The 12104-nt window shown below is 36.6% G+C and overlaps 1 protein-coding gene across 1 annotated transcript in view; it reads right to left on the bottom strand.

The window, feature by feature from the left end:
• The window catches only part of IL1RAPL2 (interleukin 1 receptor accessory protein like 2), a 744540-nt gene that overhangs the window by 112823 nt on the left and 619613 nt on the right, over positions 1-12104 (bottom strand). The gene's annotated exons all lie outside the window — the stretch shown is intronic.

The following is a 12104-nucleotide window of genomic DNA, read 5'->3' as shown; positions in this document are numbered from 1 at the left end:
TGTATTATCAGACATTAAGCAATTATTTTTAATAATATTGATTTTTTTCTTCTTACAAAGTAGATTAGTAAGAGAAGAGTGGTATAGAGAGCACAATCTTGACATTTCTGACAAAGAAATCCCCCAATTTGTAAATTATAATATAATATATCATTGTCTCTATAACAAAGAATTTTAGACCTTACTGGAGCACTAGATAAAACAATTTCAAAAATATTTTTTCTTTGTTCCCATACTTGTTCTGAGCTGTGGACATTTGCTACATTTTTTTCCATTCTCTTATGAATCGATCCAAAATTTCCATCATCTCAGAATGATTACTTTCTCTGGGACCCCTTCTGTTTAATCACCATAAATAGAAGATGGCTTTCTTTGAGGAAAATTTTCACAAAGAAACAGTTTTAATGAGAGTTAGAGTCTACATAAGACAAAGTGGAAATTAAGAAAACCTCATAGAACAGAAATAAGCCAGGGGGTGAAAGACAAATACCATATGACCTCACCTATAAGTGGAACCTAATCAAAAAAACAAGCAAGAAAAATATAAATAGAAATATTGAAGGAAAAAAACAAACAAACTGACAGTAACCAGAGGGAAGGAGGGAGGGGGTAATGGGGAAAAGAAGAAAGGTCAAATCAAGGAACACGTATAAAGGGCCCATGGACAAAAAGCCAAAGTGGGGTAGGATTGAGGGTGGGAGGTGGAAGTGGGTGGGGCGGGGAAAGTGGTGGCGTGAACATGGAGACAAATGTATCTGACCAATAAAAAAATGAAAAAAATAAACAAATGGGAAAAAAAAAGTGAGCCTCATAGACATGTGGACAATGATGAGATGTTGGACTTAACCATAATAAGTGACTTGATGCCAAATATTGCTCTTGCAGTACAAATTTATACTTCAGAAAAATGACATGTTGGGATCATTTAACCATTGTCAAAACCTTTGATATCATTATTCTGTTTTATAAGTCTAACACAAATCTGAAACAAGGTTATTCATTGTTGTTTTGAACATGTGCTTTGTGATATAAATTTGTGTACAAATGAAAGGCAGCCTTGTATAGTGGAAAGTGCACTGGACTAAGAAGACACTTGGATCCAAGTTTTAGACCTATCATGAAAAAAACAGACTATCTGACCCTGACCAGATTACTTAAATTTTATAAACCGATTTCTCATGTGTGTAATGACAGGGTCTTTTCTAACATCATTGCTCATCATTTTCATGAAATCGAAAGTAAGAAGGAATGTGAAACCACATGGAAAAAAAATCCAGAGTCTGTGATAAACATTATTATAAGGAATCCCAGTTGCTAAAACTACCATTATATACATTTATACATATAAATTCTGGTTGTAATTCCTTTGAGCTATCGTAAAAGATTATATAAAACAACTTTCAGTGATTCCAACATGTGAGTGCCCAGGCCTGATTTAATTTTAATGGAGAAAGACAATTACGGCAATGTGCACCAAGGAGTCTCCTCAAGGTGGTCTATTAAAACTGACAGTGTCTGCCCTATTCTTGGCACTACACAATGGGTATTAACTATTCCTGAAATTTCTCCTGGGAATGTTTTTAGTTTCCTTTAAGACTGGTTCCCATAATAATAAATGCAAGACACAAATTCAGTGTTCAAGTTTCAACAAATGCTGAATAAACATTTTGAAGGCTTTTATTGACAGCCAAAACAGTAAAACCATACAAACATCATACACCGTACTCTGAGTAGTATCCCCAAATGATCAGTTCTTGTGCCAAATAGTGAGAGTGTGTTCCATGGAGTAGGCATCTCCTCTTTCAAAAAGCATGTGAGAAATCTCTGCACTGATTGGACAAATAACCTGAAACAGAATTTATCCAGGCATTTCTAAAATCTGGGTTATGTGCATGTAAAAACTGCTATCTACTATTTGCATCTGTTTGCTACTGTGTTGTTTTGCCTGCCAACATTTTCAAAGATATTCCTATGTTAATATCCACTCTGGTAGTAGAGATGACCAGTATGAAATAGAATGCAGTATTGTTATATCACAGCATAGACCAGCAACACTGAAAGGAAAAGAAACCAACAGAGACAAGAGGGAAGGAGGGAGGGGTGGGCAGGGGAAAAGGAAGGAAAGGAGCAAGTCAAGGAACATATAGCAAGGACTCATGGACAAAACTAAAGTGGGGAAGGACTGAGGGAGGGAGATAGGGGAGGGGGCAGGAGAAAGTAGTGGGGGGAAGGCAGAGACAAATGTATTTGGAAAAATAAATTAATTTTAAAAATAAAAAATAAAAATAAAAAATAAAATAAAATAAAATGTTCAAATTAAAAAAACAGAAAATTTTGAGATTTCAAAAAAATTATGCTAAGTGAAAGAATACAGGCAAAAGAGTGCATACTTTATGATTCTATTTCTATTAAATTCTAGGGAGTTAATCAACAGTTTCTTAAAATGTTAAATAGTCATATTCCATATGATCCACAAATCCATATCAAAGCTTATATCCATGAAAAAACTTGTACAAAAATACTCATATCACTTTCATTTGCTTTTTATTGAAGTAAAATTGACATATAGCATTGTATTAGTTTCTGGTATATAACATCATGATTCAATATTTGTATACATTGCAAAATAATCACCACAATGTTTAATTAACATTCATCACTATATTAATTATAATTTTTTCTAGTGATGAAGGCTTTTAAGATTTACTCTACACAACTTTCAAATATGCAATACAGAATTATTAACTATAGTCACCATTCTGTTCATTATGTCCCAATGATTTCTTTTATAACTGGAAGTTTGTACATTTTAACATCCTTTACCCTTTTTACCTACCCTCTACTCCCACTTCTGACAACCACAAACTTGTTTTATGTATCTAATTAGCTTTTTTTCAAAAATGGTTCCATATATAAGTGAAATCATATTGCAAGTGAAATAACTGAGATAGAGTTATTTCACTTAGCATAATGCTCTCAAGGACCATCCATCTTTATCCATTCATCCATCAGTAGACACTTAAGTTGTTTCCATATCTTGGCTACTGTAAATAATGCTGCAATAAACATGGGAGGGCACATATGTTTAGTGAGTTAGTGTTTTGGTTTTCATTGGATAAATATCCAGAAGTACAATTGTTGAATCATATGATATTTCTATTTTTAAGTTTTTAAAGAACCTCCACACCATTCTCCATAGTAGTTGAACCAATTTACATCACCACCAATAGTGCACAAGGGTACTTTTTTCATGACATCTTCACCAAAATTTGTTATTTCTTGTCTTTTTGTAACAGCTATTGTAACAGGTGTGAGGTGATATCTCATGTGATTTAATTTGCATTTCCCTGATGCTTAGTGGTGTTGAGTATTTATTTCACAGACCTGTTGGTTATTTAAATATCTTTGGAAAAATGTCTTTTCAGATTTCCTGTCCATTTTCTATAGGTACTAACATAGAATTGTATTTTTTTAAATTACTAAAAATAGCATAAAGATCAAATAACATCTAATGTACAAGAAACAAGGAAAACTAATCTACACTATAAAAATTTAAAAAAAGGTGTATATAACACTGCCACATTAGAAAAGATAATCTCACAATAAACAAGATTCTTACACAGTTTACCAATTTTTTTTATTGTTGTTCAATTACAGTTTTCCCCATTTTTCCCCCATTACTTTCCCCTGTGTTACCCATCCCCTACCTCCAACTTTCAGTGCTCTCCCCAATTGTCTTTGTCCATGGGTCTTTTATATGCGTTACTTGGTTTGACCTTCCTGTTCTTTCCCCCATTATCCCCCTTTCCCGTCCCCTCTGGTCACTGTCACTTTGTTATCTATTTCTACATCTCTGGTTCTATTTTGTACACTTGTTTGTTCTGTTGATTAGATTCCACCTATATGTGAGATCATAAGGTATTTGTCTTTCACTGCCTGACTTATTTCACTTAGCATAATGCTCTCCAGTTCTGTCCATGCTGTTGCAAAGGGTAGGAGTTCTTTCAGCCTTTCTGCTGCATAGTATTTCATTGTGTAAACGTACCACATTTTTTTGATCCACTCATATACTGATGGGTACTTAGGTTGTTTTCTGTTTACCATTGTTTTTTATTTCTTTCTTTATTTTTAAATAATTTTGTCTCTGCCTCCCCCCGACCACTTTCCCTTGCCCCCTCCCTCATTCCCTCCCTCAGCTCTTCCCCTTTGGTTTTGTCCATGAGTTCTTGCTATATGTTCTTTGACTTTCCCCTTCCCTTCCCTTCTCTTTCCCTGCCCGCCCCTCCCTCCTTCCCTCTTGTCTCTGTTGATTTCTTCCTGTCAGTGTTGCTGGTCATATTTTCCTTGCATCTTTGTATTGATGGTTAGGTTCCACTTATAGGTGAGATCATATGGTATTTGTCTTTCGCCCCCTGGTTTATTTCGCTTAGCATAATGCTCTCTAGTTCCATCCATGCTGTCGCGAAGATTAGTAGTTCTTTTTTTCTTTCTGTTCTACCAATTTTTAATCAGATGTTTGTTTTTCTGCTGTTGTGTTATATGAGTTCTTTATATTTTGGATATTAACCACTTATTTTCACATATTTTCTCCCATTCAGTAGGTTGCCTTTTCATTTTGTATGCTTTCATTTTCTATGTACAATATTTTTATTTTTTAAGATTTATTTATTTTTAGAGAGGGGAAGGGAGGGAGAAGAGGGAGAAAAACATCAATGGGTATTTGCATTTCACATGCCCCCTGCTGGAGACCTGGACTGCAACCCAGGCATGTGCGCTACACTGGGAATCAAACTGGCAACCCTTTGGTTCGCACACCAGTGCTCAGTCCACAGAGCCACATAAGCTAGGGCTCTGTGCAGAAGATTTTTAATTGTATGTAGTCCTATTTGTTTATTTTTGCTTTTCTTACCTTTGGTTTTGGAGTCACATACAAAAAAAAAAAATCATTGCCAAGACTGATATCAAGGAACTTATTGCCTGTGTTTTCTACTAGCAGTTTTAGAGCTTTAGGTTTTACATTCAAGTCTTTAATAGATTTCATGTTAACTTTTGCATATGTTTGAAGATGGCAATGCATATTTATTTTTTCCATGAGGCTGTAGAGTATTTCCAACACCATTTATTGGAGAAATTGCCATTTCTTCATTGCATTATTCTTTGCTCCTTAGTCATTAATTAATTGACCATATATGTGTGGGTTTATTTCTGAGGCCTCTGCTCTGTTACATTGATCTGTGTATCTGTTTTTATGCCAATACAATATACTGTTTTGATTACTATAACTTTGTCACATAGTTTGAAATCTGGAAGCATTATACCTCCAACTTTGTTTTTGTTTTTCAAGATTGCTTTGGCTAGGAATAAATTTAGTCAAAGAATTAAAAGACCTGTACACAGAAAACTATACAACATTGAAGAAAGAAATTAAGGAAGACAGAAATAAATGAAGCATATACTGTGCTCATCGATTGGAAGAATTAATATCCTCAAAATGTCTATACTAACCACAGCAATTTATAGATTCAACACAATCCCTATTAAGATAACAATGACATATTTCACAGAAATAGAACAGACATTTCAAAAATTTATATGGAACCATAAACGACCCCGAATAGCCGCAGCAATTTTGAGAAAGAAAAATATAGTAGGAGGGATCAAAATATCGGACATCAAACCATACTACAAAGCCACTATCCACAAAACAATCTGGTACTGGCAAAAGAACAGACCCATAGACCAGTGGAACAGAACAAAAAGCCCAGAAATAAGCCCAGATCTATATGGGCATCTAATATTTGACAAAGGGGCAGAAGCATAAAATGGAGCAATAATAGCCTCTTCAAAAAATGGTGTTCGGAGAGCTGGACGGCTACATGCAAAAAATTGAAATTTGATCATCAGCTGACACCATACACAACAATAAACTCAAGATGGATAAAAGACTTAAACAGAAGTCGCAACACCATCAAAGTCCTAGAGGAGAACATTGGCAGGAAACTCTCAGATATCCCATGCAGCAACTGTTTCAGTGATATGTCTCCTAAAGCAAGGGACAAAAAGGAAAGAAAAAGCAAGTGAGACCTCATCAAAATAAAAAGCTTCTGCAAGCCTAAAGAAAATATCAGCAAAATGAAAAGGGAGCCAACCATGTGGGAAAATATATTTGCTAATGATACATCAGATAGAGGTTTGATCTCCAAGATATATAAAGAACTGACTCGACTCCACTCCAAGAAGACAAAAGATCCAATCAAAAAATGGGCAAAGGACCTGGGCAGATGCTTTTCCAAGGAGGAAATACAGAGGGCCCAGAGACATTTGAAAGGATGCTTAGCATCACTAGCCATCAGAGAAATGCATATCAAAACCACGATGAGGTACCACCTAACACCAGTCAGAATGGCCAACAGATCACCAAACAACAGGTGCTGGTGAGGCTGTGGAGAAAAGGGAACACTAGTACACTGCTGGTGGGAATGCAGACCAGTGCAGCCAGTGTTGAAAGCAGTGTGGAATTTCCTCAAAAAGCTGAAAATGGAACTGCCTTTTGATCCAGTAATTCCCCTGCCGTGACTATACCCTAAGAATCCCAAAACACCAATTCAAAAGAACCTATGCACCTCAATGTTAATAGCAGCACAATTTACAATAGCCAAGTGTTGAAAGCAACCTGAGTGTCCATCAGTAGATGATTGGATCAAAAAGCTATGGTACATTTACACAATGGAATACTACGCAGCGGAAAGAAAAAAAGGACTACTAAACTTTGCGATAGCATGGATGGAACTAGAGAGCATTATGCTAAGCAAAATAAGCTGGGGGGCGAAAGACAAATACCATATGATCTCACCTATAAGTGGAACCTAACCAACAATGCAAAGATGCAAGGAAAATAAGACCAGCAACACTGAAAGGAAAAGAAACTAACAGAGACAAGGGGAAGAAGGGGGGGGGGCGAGGGAAAAGGAAGGGAAGGGGAAAATCAAGGAACATATAGCAAGGACTCATGCACAAAACCAAAGGGGAAGATTTGAAGGAGGGAGGGAGGGAGGGTGCAAGGGAAAGTGGTGGGGGGTAGTCAGAGACAAATGTATTTGAAAAAAATAAATAAATTAAAAAAAAATGCTAAATCGCTTGGGTAAAAAAAAGAAAAAAAAAGATTGCTTTGGCTATTTAGGGCTTTTTGTGGTTCCAGAAAAATCTTAGGGTTATTTTTTTCTATATCTATGACAAATGACATTAGCAGTTTGATAAAGTTTTCATTGAATTGCTGTATTGCTTTTGGTAGTATGGACATTTTAATAATATATTCTTTTAATACATGTTCATTAAATATATTTTCATTTATTTTTGTCTTCTTCATTGTTTTAAACCAATAGCTCATATTTTTCAGTGTACAGTTCTTTTACATCTCTGTTAAACAAGGTACATAAGGCCCAAAAATCTTTTTTAATGATAGTGGAGAATATGCTCAGTTATTTTTCTATGTTAAAGACAAGTAGCACAGCATAAGGCTTATGATTCGCTCATATGGGTAAGTAGTGCAAAGTCCACTGGAGGATGAATTGTTTAGTTACAGGACTTAGAAAGTTGTCTCATTCCAATTAAAATTTCTGTTACTGAATTTCATCTAAAGTGAATAAGTAGGACTTCCATTGTGACTACATATCATGCGCATAAAACTCACTTTCTCCTCTTTTGTATCTTACAGCAGGAGTAGCCTGGCTCAGTGTCTGAAGATATTAGTTTTCTTAGTCATATATTCTACTTAAGGGCAACAGTTGTGGGCAAGACAGAGATATGTAATGAACAGAATATTGGGATCAGGACACTGAAATTATATTTCTAGCCCTTTCACTAAGTTGTTGTGATCCTTTTTCACAACTTCATTACCCCAAATACCCTTAATTTCTTCTTTTTAAAAAATGATAGGGTCAGCCAGGAGACTTTCTAAGGACACTTTCATGTCTGATATTCTCATATTTTAAGTATCTGGCCTAGAATAGTTAAATGTTAGGTTTCTCCAGGTGGGAAGAATTGCTTCCTTTGAATTTCTAGCTCTGGGAGTACCCACTGGTCATTGTTGCTCTTTGTAAAATGAAGAGGATATGAGTCTGTCTCTGGCAGGTTTTGGCTTTAGCTCCAAGGTCTCTTTACCCTGGTGTTCTGGGTTTGATTCTGACTGACTGCTGTGCCTGTAGTCCTAGTTCCTGTGTATTTACTAACCTCTGACTGTTTACTGCAGAGCCCCTTGCCTTGAACCCTAATTCCCTTTGCTCCACTGTCCCCTGAAAGATTATATTGGCTCTGCTGATATTGGATTATGGTCCTGCTTTTCTTGACCCAGTGGTTTATGTATCTCAGTTTGACAAAGGGATTCAACTCATTACACTAGGAAGTTCAATTCCTACTCAGCAAAAAGAGATATCAAGAGAGTTGAAGTAAACAAATCACTGTACATGTATGCAGGCATTCATATAATTGTAAAAGTATTAATTTGGATTGAATTAGTAGTTCAAAGTTAAATGCGCACGATTCTCTATATATTTTAGGTGGAAGAAAAAACAGGCAAATTCTATAAATGCATTAAAATTAAATGACTTTTAAAAATCCCCTTATTGATCTAGAAATCTAGGTTTGTAGACTAGCTAATTTGTGCAATGATACTAATTGAAATGTTATTTATATCTATATGAGATTTATATTTTATTTTATTTTATTTTATTATTTTTATTAATTTATTTACTTTTTAAATACATTTGTCTCTGCCTTCCCCCCCCTTTCCCTTGCCCCCTCCCACCTTCCCTCCCTCAGCTCTTCCCCTTTGGTTTTGTCCATGAGTCCTTGCTATATGTTCCTTGACTTTCCCCTTCCCTTCCCTTTCCCTGCCCCCCCCTTCCCTCTTGTCTCTGTTGATTTCTTTTCCTTTCAGTGTTGCTGGCCATATTTGCCTTGCTTCTTTGCATTCTTGGTTAGGTTCCGCTTATAGGTGAGATCATATGGTATTTGTCTTTCGCCCCCTGGCTTATTTCGCTTAGCATGATGCTCTCCAGTTCCATCCATGCTGTTGCGAAGTTTAGTACTTCTTTTTTTCTTTCTGCTACGTAGTATTCCATTGTGTATATGTACCATAATTTTTTGATCCAATCATCTACTGATGGGCATTTAGGTTGCTTCCAACACTTGGCTATTGTAAATTGTGCTGCTATGAACATTGGGGTGCATAGGTTCTTTTGTATTGGCGTTTTGGTGTTCTCAGGGTATAGTCCCAGCAGGGGAATCGCTGGATCAAAAGGCAGTTCCATTTTCAGCTTTCTGAGGAAATTCCACACTGCTTTCCATAGTGGCTGCACCAGTCTGCATTCCCACCAACAGTGGACTAGAGTTCCCTTTTCTCCACAGCCTCGCCAGCACCTGTTGTTTGTGGATCCGTTTATGATGGCCATTCTGACCGGTGTGAGGTGGTACCTCATGGTGGTTTTGATCTGCATTTCTCTAATGGCTAGTGATGCAGAGCATCCTTTCAAATGCCTCTGGGCCCTCTGTATCTCCTCCTTAGAAAAGCATCTGCCCAGGTCCTTTGCCCATTTTTTGATTGGATCGTTTGTCTTCTTGGAGTAAAGTCGAGTGAGTTCTTTGTATATCTTGGAGATCAAACCTCTATCTGATGTATCATTAGCAAATATATTTTCCCAAATGGTTGGCTCCCTTTTCATTTTGCTGATGTTTTCTTTAGCCGTGCAGAAGCTTCTTATTTTGATGAGGTCCCACTTGTTTATTCTTTCCTTTATGTCCCTTGCTTTAGGAGACATATCAGTGAAAAAATTGCTGCGTGGGATATCTGAGAGTTTCCTGCCAATGTTCTCCTCTAGGACTTTGATGGTGTTGCGACTTATATTTAAGTCTTTTATCCATCTTGAGTTTATTTTTGTGTATGGTGTCAGCTGATGATCCAATTTCAATTTTTTGCATGTAGCCATCCAGCTCTCCCAACACCATTTGTTGAAGAGGCTGTTATTGCTCCATTTTATGCTTCTGCCCCCTTTGTCAAATATTAGATGTCCATAGAGACCTGGGCTTATTTCTGGGCTTTCTATTCTGTTCCACTGGTCTATGGGTCTGTTCTTGTGCCAGTACCAGATTGTTTTGAGTATAGTGGCTTTGTAGTAGAGTTTGATGTCCGGTATTGTGATCCCTCCTACTTTGTGTTTCTTTCTCAAAATTGCTGCAGCTATTCGAGGTCGTTTATGGTTCCATATAAATTTTTGAAATGTCTGTTCTATTTCTGTGAAATACGTCATTGGTATCTTAATAGGGATTGCGTTGAATCTATAGATTGCTTTTGGTAGTATGGACATTTTAAGGATATTAATTCTTCCAATCCATGAGCACGGTATATGCTTCCATTTATTTGTGTCTTCCTTAATTTCTTTTTTCAATGTTGTATAGTTTTCTGCATACAGGACTTTTGTGTCTTTGGTTAAATTTATCCCTAGGTACTTTATCTTTTTTCGTGCTATATCGAATGGTATATTTTTTCTGATTTCTTCTTCTTCTATTGCATTGCTGGTGTACAAAAACGCCTTTGATTTCTGAATGTTGACTTTGTATCCTGCTGTTTTGCCAAATTCACTTATTAGGTTGAGGAGTTTTTTGGTAGAGTCTACAGGGTTCTCTATGTACACTATCATGTCATCTGCAAACAATGATAGTTTTACTTCCTCCTTTCCTATTTGGATGCCTTTTATCTCTTTCTCTTGTCTGACCGCTGTGGCTAGGACTTCCAATACGATGTTGAAAAGAAGCGGTGAGAGCGGACATCCTTGGCGTGTTCCCGATCTTAGTGGGAAAGCTTTCAGTTTTTGCCCGTTGAGTATGATATTGGCTGTAGGTTTTTCATATATGGCCTTTATTACGTTGAGGAATGCCCCATTGATTCCCATTTTGCTGAGTGTTTTGATCATAAATGGGTGCTGTACCTTGTCAAATGCTTTTTCTGCATCTATCGAGATGATCATGTGGTTTTTGTCTTTTCTTTGATTTATGTGGTGTATCACGTTTACTGATTTGCGTATATTGAACCATCCCTGCATCCCTGGGATGAATCCCACTTGATCGTGATGGATAATCTTTTGAATGTATTGCTGGATGCGGTTTGCCAATATTTTGTTGAGGATTTTAGCATCTATGTTCATCAGCGAAATTGGCCTGTAGTTTTCTTTCTTTGTAGGGTCTTTATCTGGTTTGGGGATCAGGGTGATGCTGGCCTCATAGAAGGAGTCTGGCAGTCTTCCCTCCTCTTGGATTTTTTGGAATAGTCTGAGAAGGACAGGGGTTAGCTCTTCCTTAAATGTTTTGTAAAATTCTCCTGGGAAACCGTCTGGCCCTGGACTTTTGTGTGCTGGGAGTTTCTTGATTACTGCTTCAATTTCCCCAACTGTTATCGGTCTGTTCAAGCTTTCTGTTTCTTCCTCCTTCAGTGTTGGAAGATTATACTTTTCTAAAAATTTGTCCATTTCATCCAGATTTTCAAATTTCTTGGCATATAATTGTTCATAATAGTTTCTGATGATCATTTGTATTTCTGTGGTATCAGTTGTTATTTCTCCTCTTTCATTTCTGATATTATTAATTTGGGTCCTCTCCCTTTTATTCTTGATGAGTCTGCTTAAAGGTTTGTCCACTTTATGAATCTTTTCAAAGAACCAGCTTCTGGATTGGTTGATCCTCTGAATTGTTCTTTTTGTCTCTATGTCATTCAGTTCTGCTCTAATCTTGACTATTTCCTTCCTTCTACTTGCTCTGGGATTTATTTGTTGTTGTTTCTCCAGTTCTTCAAGTTGTAGTGTTAGGTCTTTTATTTGAAATGTTTCTATCTTTTTAAGGTAAGCCTGTATTGCTATGAACTTCCCTCTCAGGACCGCCTTTGCTGTGTCCCATAGGTTTTGGACAGTTGTCTGTTCATTTTCATTTGTTTCCAGTAATTTTTTGATTTCTTCTCTTATCTCATTATTGACCCATTCATTGTTTAAAAGTGTACTGTTCAGTCTCCATGAGTTTCCAAGTTTTTGAAGTTTCTCTTTGAGTTTGATTTCGAGTTT

Source organism: Pteronotus mesoamericanus, unplaced genomic scaffold (genome assembly GCF_021234165.1).
Source record: "Pteronotus mesoamericanus isolate MK-2021 breed Mesoamerican mustached bat unplaced genomic scaffold, CSHL_Meso_final contig_37, whole genome shotgun sequence".
Lineage (NCBI taxonomy): Eukaryota > Metazoa > Chordata > Mammalia > Chiroptera > Mormoopidae > Pteronotus > Pteronotus mesoamericanus.
Note: the sequence above shows the minus strand (reverse complement) of the source record. Positions and strands in the feature narration are given on the sequence as shown.